Raw genomic sequence first — 9,559 nt, 5'->3', positions numbered from 1 at the left:
CTTAAACTTATGATGTGTTATATAACCCAGTCTTTCAATTAAAATAAAGCTTTAACCTCTGAGATTAGAAAAAAATTATGTAGAGTAAAGTAAACAACAAAAAATATTTTTAAAATACTGCATTATACAAGTAAAAATGCAGTGGTATATTTGGACCTTCAGCTTGCTAAATATGTATCTGAGCACGTTTAATAAGAAAAGTGGAAATGATTAGCAAGTTTCCACTTGATTGCTTGTGTCTCTCATCACATTAAGTAAAAGGAGCAAAGCATCTATGTAATAGACTATGACTCTGAAATTGTTCCCACAAGTCTCACTCTTCTTGATCTTGCCATCTCAGTCTGCATAAGACAGCTTCTCTTTTCATATGCCTGCTTCATAGTCAGATAAATGAAGCCCCTTGAGGAGGAGTACATGGAACAACTTCAAAAATCCAAGACTTTCCATCCCTTCTTTTCTGCTTCTTTAGATCAATGTAGACTATTAGGATGAAGGTGCATATTATTTTTCTAGAAGTTATTTGCAGCTCCCATGTGATGCTCCTTTACTTATGTAAGCATAGTTATTGTCAATTTATTAATGTCCATTTATCATTGATTATTGAGTGGAAAGTCTTGGGAAGAGAATTTAAAATCTAGACCTAAGGATACTCCACTGAAGGAGAGACAGGAAAGCCTGTTCTAAGACTGCTAAGCAGAAATTAGACAGGGACACATATTCACAGTGGTATACAGATGCTTATTGAGCTCAGGTCACTTAGAATTTAATTAATTATGGCAAAGACGACCAACGATGTAATTCAGGGCTGCCTTCTATGCATTCTTGGCTCTTCAAGAATTTCTACTCTGCTCAATCAAGTTAGAACCTGAGGTAAATATAGAAAATTCCTGGCTGCATCAGTTTAGAAGAGAATTGATATTCCTCACATTTCGGTACTTCCTCTGTTAGTCAAAGCCTGCCTAGGCAGGATCTTAACAAAAGAGTCTGCATTTTCAACTACCATATCCCCTGAATCTAGCTCCCAGGTTCATGGAATACTTAACTATGCCAAAGAGTCTGATATTTTCTGGCCCAAAATGAAAGATATTTAAAATACTTACTACAGTTATCTTAATTATTACCATGGCCAATGCTGCATTATAAAACCTTGATCCACAGCAGGATTAAGTAATAAGAAAACTTAATGATGATGATGATGAAGATGATGAAGATAACATAATAGCAACAAAAATGAATGACAATAATGCTTAACTTTTGTATGGTATATATTATATACCAGCTACATCTTTGATGCCTTCACAATTGGTAAGGTATAGTATAAATTCTGTTCTAACCAGTCACTAAATGAAGGGTATTCAGGTATAAATGAGGTAGTTGAGGGACAGATAAATTAAGTAATGCCTAAGGTGGCACAGATGGTAAGTAATGAAGCAGAGATTTAAAATCAAATCTCACACCATCTGGCTTCAGTCTATTTACCTCTCATCATTAGTATAAATAATTCCTGTTAGTTTAGGTAGAATTCCACCAGGATTGCATCGTGTGTGTGTGTGTGTGTGTGTGTGTGTGTGTGTGTGTATGCTTATGTGTGTACAAGCATTTGTGTGCACATGCATAGGAGGCCAGAAAGTCAGCCTCAAGCATCATTCCTCAGGAAATGTTTGCTTCGTTTTTGAAGACTTCTCAGGGATCTGCAGCTCCCAGAGTAGACTAGGCTACATTGGCCAACGAGCCACAGGGAGCAGTCTGCCTTCGCTCCCTCAGCACACAGTTCAGAAGTGGAAACCACCATGTCTGGCCTTTTAACAACAATTCTGAACTCAGGTGCTCATGCTTGTGTGGCAAGTAATTTATCAACTTTATTATATCCAGAGCTCCAGGATTACATTATTTAAGTGTACCAGGCATGGTTCTGTGCTTCTATAATCAGGAAATGAATGAGTAAACAGAGGATTGCTGGCTGATTTTATTTTATTTCTTAATTTTAAGTGTATGAGTGGTTTAACTGCATATATTAAAAGCACCCATGCTATGTAATACCTGCAGAGGACAGAAGAGGGCATCAGTTCCCCAGGAACTAGAGTTACAGATGGTATTTAAGGCACCATGTCCATGCTGGGAACCAAACCCTGGTCATCTGCAAGAGCAGCTAGTGCTCTTAACTGCTGAGCTATCTCTCTAGCCCCTTGGATTTCTGTCTCATAAGTATCAGATTAACATTGTAGAACACTTCTAAATGAATATAATGTAAATTTAGAGTACATTTAAATAAATAATACATGATAGAATGCATCTGAGTCACTAAATTTAGTGACTTAATTATTATTTGATAAATATTTTATCACCAAGAAGAAACATGATCCTTTTGATTACAATAATTAATCTGGAGAAAAGACACTTAAAATTTGGCATTAAGCAGAGTAGTGCCACCAAATGGACTCAGTGCATTACATATATGTATTTATATATATATATATATGTATATACATATATATATAATAGTCAAAAGAGGACAAGAAATTTAGAGGGAATGGGTGGACAGGGGAAGATTTGGAGGGTGACTGGCAGAGAAGCCAATAATGTAAATACAAGGCCCATGTATGTGACTTTAAAAAATAGCAACAACTATGATATCTAAAAAAAGAAGGTACATCTGTCTGATTAGTAGATAAATATTCCAAAAAGAGAAGTTTCTAATAGCTGAGACTCACTAATACAAACAAAAAATTTTGAAGCATTTCCTAATGACTTTGACAATGACATTAAAATTCACTTCTTAACTCAATAGTAATTGTGTACATAAGTATGGAATATTGATGCATTAAAGATATTTAAAGAGCAACATGACTCCTAGGTGAAATTCCAGTGGTTTTTTGCAACAGTGTATCTTACCTCTGCACTGAAGAACTCAGAACTTTTAAAGGGATAATACAGGGCATGACAATTTCTTTCTGATGTGCTGTTAGCTCAGTTTGCTAACTTTTTCATAATCATATAAGCACTATATCAAGCTTCTTAAAATGAGAGCTTTAAAATATTTATTATTACAGTATGGCATGCAATAGGGTACAGAGAAAGCTATTCTTCTCATACACAGTTCTCAATGTGACCCTCTGCTTTTTTTCCCTGGATTATATCTTGTACTAAAATAATAGGTTTGTATTTTGTAGTCTTTGAATTTAATTTTAAAAAGATTTGTATTTAATTTCAGTTTTATTAAATGTGTCAATTTATTGATTCTTATTAGTTTTAATGGCTTACATGTATCAAAACTTTACAATATATTTCTTTTGTTAAAATTGGTCTCCAATGCTGTAAGTCCCACCTGTACCTAAGGGAGACAACCTACTATTATTCTAAAATGATGGATAAATTTGTTTTCTCCCCATACCTAGAAGCCTTTGAGATGGAACTGACACTGATTCTAACCACTCAACAGCTATCAAAATACCTGAAAGCAAATCCTGAGTCCATCACTCTCAAGTCCAGCCTTGGCAGACAAAAGAAAAATGAGGAAGAACCCAAAAGAGGCATGCTTTTGGAAGCTCTTGTCAAGAAATCCCAATGGACTTTGATACGAACATTTGAAATTTACCCTGTTCTGTTTTTTCTCTGGTTCTCAGTCTAGAACTTGTAATGCTAACTACTCTTGCCTTTACTTGTCCTTCACATCCCCTATTCACGAGTCAAGGACTTTCTTTTCTCTCTACAGATAAGAGTTACACAATTTTGGAGTCTTTTAGACTCCAGGCATAGATCAGGCATTGTGTACAAGACACTCTTCTTAACACTTCGTGTAAGTCATTGTATTGTTCTTAAAAGTCTGATAAATTGAGCCATATATTAGCTCCCAAATACTTTTGACCTTTTTGGACTTTGGAACATAGTATGTTGTTAACAGGCCCAAGGACATTTTGACATTTAACCAAGGAACTGGCTACTCTTCATTGGGGTAATTTTTATCCTAACTGCCTAGCCACTTCCTACCTCCTAGTCTTACCACATCATCCTCTGAAGGGTTGCATAAATTACCAATAGGGATCTGGGACACAGACCAATCTATCTTCTTCCATGCTGAACGGGGACACAGGATGAGGCAATTGGGGTACCCTTTCAGTGGGTCCTCTATCTCATTTTCTGGTTCAACAGTTTATGAAATAATATATCCTTATTAAACATACATCCATTTTCTTCTCTACAATCAGTGCTAAATATCTTGTCTTACTCTTTGTGACCAATATTTTTTAGCACATTGCTCTATAGATTTAAACAAGAAGAAGAAGAATTACGAATGGAGGTAGAGAAAGTGACAGATGGAGGAAAAGGAGATGGGAAGGAGGAAGCGGGGAGGGAAGATGAGATAGAGGGATAGAAACAAGAGAGAGATGGAGACAGAAAGAGTAATGATCTAAGTATATAGCATGTCTAAAAGTTTAGAAAAAAGTGAGAGAATATTGCCTAGAATTTTAGCATGGTCTTGAAGAATTAAATATTTATTGAACAACCGCAGTAGGCTATCAATATTACATGCACCATAAACATTCAATAAAAATATAACATTTTACAGATGAAGTAACAAAGAACTACATAATTAATACTTTGTTTATTCACCATCACAGCTAGTGAAGTAAAGCTCGTGTCTAACAACTCTGAATCTAATATTCTTCAGATGTAATTTTTTAATTGGGCACTTACGGGCCTTGAGAACTTGAGATTCCAAGGGGCCAAAGATGAGTTGAATCTGAAGGGCAATGATAAGTACCAAGAAGAAATTTCCACCGTGTTTGTGATATAATCTCCAACTCAAACACCAAGATCCGCCGCACTCAAGGAGGAATTTTTGTCCCACTTCTATGGAGCAGCCTAGCTAACACAGACACACATATGATAGCCTTCATAGTTATACGATGTAGCTCAATTTGATAATACTTTCTGAGTCATGTCTTTTAAAAACAGTGGTATTTTTGATTGATACATTGTATATATTTATAAAACAAAATGTGATATTTTACTTCATGTACATGGTGGATAATAATTAAGTCTGGACTATTAATATGTTTATTACTATTCACTTTAAAGCAAATCTATGAAAACATGTTTCTACTTCTTTTGAAATATGTAATGAAGACTATTAACTCCATTCACTCTACTGTGCCATTGAACACCAGGGTCTACCTAATCGGGATTGTACCCATATATCAAACTCTCTGTTTCCCTTCCCCCTACATTCTTGACAGTATTCTTTGTCTCTTCAGTTCTTTTATCAACGAAGTGCTATTCCCTAGATCTGGAATTTGTGCTGTGTAATCATACACCTTTAAGTTCACTGGTGCTGAAGCACAGAGTATGGAATTGTTATTCTGTTTGGAGAGTTTAGTACTTTTAAAATATTATCAATTATATTTTGTCTAGTTGGAGCATTTTAGAAGTTTTATTTGACTTCATCACTCAGAATCTTTATATAAAAGAAAAATTTTAAAAAGAACAGTAAGTCATATAACAATGACTCTGAGAAAAAATGAACTCAGAACATTAGTATTTATCTTCACTATGGCTTCCTTCCTCTGGGCTCCTGAACCTTGGAAATGCTTTATTACCTAACCTTAAAATTTCTGTTAGTTTTTTTTTCCCCACTTAAAATTTTTCCCAAACCATGAAACAAAAGAGATAGTATACTTTCAATGGAATAAAATATTGCACATTCAAGTGTCCTGAAATTGTAAACCATAAATTTTAGAGACTAGGAAACCTTTTAGGTCATTGATTCCACAATCTCCCCAAGGTGTGGAGGCAACTGAGCTAATGGAAAAGTTACTTAAGAGCAGCGTGCCTATTAATATCAATCTACTATCTTTGCCCAGAGAACACAACTTGCTTTTGAGTAAGGTTGATGCTGTGGTTGTTTCCTGTGAAAAGTAAATAATCTTTTCTCTTTGAAAGCATGCATTTAATAAAGAAGGATTCCTCCTGTGGCTGAAACAGCGTCTCTCCTCATATTCAAAGTTGCATGCCTAATAAAACAGATTTCCAAACAAACAGGAAGGCAGTTTTTACTTGCAATTGGTGCCATTTCTTTTGCCTCAGTAATTAAATCACACTTTTTTTTCCTACAAATGACTTAAAAGTCAACTTTCCAATACCATATTCCTCCAATAGTATACAAAGTATATTTTTTCATAGCAAGGAACAAATTTTATTGTAGTTTGAATCCCTCAAATTCCATCTGAGAATAAACAGAACACAAATTCAGAAAACCACTCTTAATTTTAAATTCACTAATAAGAAAGGACTCTTCCTAGTATAAGACTTCCGGAGGAATATCAAAATATTCAGGCAGTGCTGCCAGTGATTTGTTGAGGTAGCTGATGCCTCAGTTTTAACTCATTGATTCCTCAGAGTCCATCCTTGTTTATCTTACACAAATCGATACAATAAAGGCTTTATTCTTTTAAAGTGGAAACGTATGCATATTTGATATTCAGAGAAATAAGGATCATACACCTATTCCACCCCTTGATTTTCAGTTATAGTCAGTGAATGAAGGACTCACATTCAGAAGGACAGAAACATGTCCATGTGAATGTTCATTTGACTCACATATGCAGCAGATACTTGCTGAACACCGACTATTGACCAAACACTGAGCAGGGCTCTGAAGAATCTGAAATGAAAGACAGTCACTGTATGCAGGTGGCTCACAGTTAGGTAGAAATTTACAAGGTGGCATGAAAGGAAACAATAAAGACATGTGCACTCCACGTAGAGCACTTCAATCTTCAGAGTGAGAGATATCTCAGAGAGCAGCATTTGATGTGGGCTTTGAGTAATGACAAGGCATTAACCCCGCAAAGAAGATCACAGTGAATTTATAATGAATTTCACACAACTCACATCATTTCCTGCCATATTAAAATGACAATACAAATGTCAGAAAAGTTGGGTAGCTTCACTAGAATCCCCATGTGAACCATACCACAGCAAATGAAAAGTATTTAATTGATATCACTTTATGTGCTTTTTAAATATATGTTTAGAAATCTATTATTAACCAATAATAGTACTGAATCTGTAAGGAAATAATTTGTGAGTTATCTTGATGAAATAATTAAATTATTAGAATTCTGGATTTATATTTGGGGATTTAATTTTTTAAAATATTCTATTTATTACTTTTGATTTTATGTGTATGAGTGTTATGCCTGCATGTAGGTAAGTGCATCTGTGTTGTGCAATGCCTGCGGAGGACAGAAGAGGCTGTTGGATCCACTGGAACTGGAGTTATGGACAGTTGCTAGCTGCTATGTGGGTGCTGGGTTTTGAACCTGTGTCTTCTGTAAGAACAGTCAGTGTTCTTAACTGCTGAGCCATCTCTCCAGCCCCAGATTTAAATTTTTTATTTAAAGTTCTAGCCTGTTTTTTACACTTGACTGAGAAAGAACATCTGGAAAATTTTTATTTTTTTCTCACAATCCAATGAATAATCAGCATATTAAATAAATATGTATGATACTCTGTAAAGATACTCTGTGTTTGTGTTATACATCCTTGTTAAATACCACAGCCAAAGAAAGACTGCACATGAAAGAGGTGGATTATCCCAGGGAAAACTCATTATACTCCCCTTTAGCACATGTGCCCTTGAACTGCTCACATCTATCCAAATCTATAGAACATTGAGGTAAGACCATTATGCTATTAATAGGGATAATGAAAGAGATATCAAAGGCACATCCAAACATATGGCAAATATTGAACATTCAGCTCTCTAGTGGCAAAACACTTGCTGTGTAGCAGTTCTCGGTTTTGTGGTTACAAGTATTTTCATGATAGCATATTTTAATCTACCAGGATGACATCACTAAATTGAATTCAGAATTCAGAAAAGATGCACAAGATGGATGGCACTTTTAAAGACCGGATGACAATTTTAACATAAATAAACATATCCAAAGGATCCTACCATATTTTACCCAAGGTAAAAGTATAGTCACAGTGAGTCAAGTCACAGACTGTCACAATCAAGGAAGTTTCTTTTTGCAACAGATGGAGTCTATTGCAGAGTTGCACATCTGGTCAGGCGCAGAGAACATACACCTGGGAGATGCCCAGTACTTGATACATCTGCAGTTGAATCTCTACAACCAAGGGCCATGGAACATAATGGAATAAGGGATAGAGAGAGGGCTGGCTAATGCACCCCTCAACTCTCACCAGTGAGGCTTCCATGTCCATTAGAGTACAATACACACAAAAGGCCACAACTGGCCAAATTTTGTAGAATAAGAGACTGTAGAATGTAGGATGGGACTCCTATATGGGACCTCACCCATGCATGGCTCAGGGACCATTGTGGAAGAGGAGGCAGAAAGATTGCAAGAGCCAAGGCTAGATCATGAACATAAGGAGGTGGAGGCTTCCAAGACACTGGAGGCTTATGCATGTGAGACTGCAGCAGTTGTGACATCAAATATAGACCCATGTCAGCTCAATGAAACAGGGCCCAAAGGGGAGGTGAGAAATTGGTGGTGGGCCAGCAATATAATGAGAACTATTTGAGACTAATTGCTGCTGGGTGAGGGAGAATGACTTACATATGACCACTGGATGGTCTGACTAGACTCCAATGGACACATTTACACTGAAGGGCATTTGGGTACAAATACCTGAATGAATAAGACTCAGCATGTATGGCAGAGTGCCTAGGGTTCAACGGGGGGATCAATGGAAGGCGTGGATGGGAGAGGGGTCTGAATTTGAGTAGGAAATGTTGTATAAAATTACAAAAGCTCAATGAAAAAAAAATCTTAAATAAAAAAAAGACAAGCTTGAAGCCATTGCTTTAAAACCATTATCGAAGTTTGTTCCACTGAAACCAGGGGGAATTTTAACCCCCTTGCAAGAGGCCAGTGAAGGAAACTTTTTCCACAGTGATTGTATGGCAGGATTTGTTTTTTTTAAAACAATTTATTGAGAATTACATACATGCATATAAGGTGTTTTGATCAAATCCATGCCTGCTCCCTCCCCTCCAACTCTTCCCATATCTCCCCATCACTTTTTTTCTGATAACTTCTCATATCATCACTTTTTTCTGATAACTTCATGTACTCTTTCTTCTTTTCTTTTTTTATGGGGCTTTTTGCTACACTCATATTGCCTGCTCTGAAGAAGTAACCCTAAAATCGTTTAAGGATTAGGTAAAAGCTCCCAAATACTTTAGACATTTTTGGCCTTTGGAATGGAATATGTTGCTAAGATGCCCAAGGACATTGTAACTTTTACCCAAGAAACTGGCTGCTTTTCTTTGGGGTCTTTTTATCCTAACTGCCTAGCCAACTCCTACCTCCTATTCTTATCACACCATCCTCTAAAAAGGTTACCCAAATTGCCAATAGGGAATCGGGATGAAGATTGCTCTGGCTTCTTCCATGCTGAACACAGACACAGGGTGAGGCAATTGGGGTACCACTTCAATGGGTCTATCTAAAAGACTCCCAAATTGCATAACTATTTGTGTGTGTGTGTGTGTGTGTGTGTGTGTGTGTGTGTGTGTGTGTGT

This window comes from Nannospalax galili, unplaced genomic scaffold, assembly GCF_000622305.1.
Source record: "Nannospalax galili isolate Female #2095 unplaced genomic scaffold, S.galili_v1.0 scaffold278, whole genome shotgun sequence".
In the NCBI taxonomy this organism is placed as follows: Eukaryota; Metazoa; Chordata; class Mammalia; order Rodentia; family Spalacidae; genus Nannospalax; species Nannospalax galili.
Note: the sequence above shows the minus strand (reverse complement) of the source record.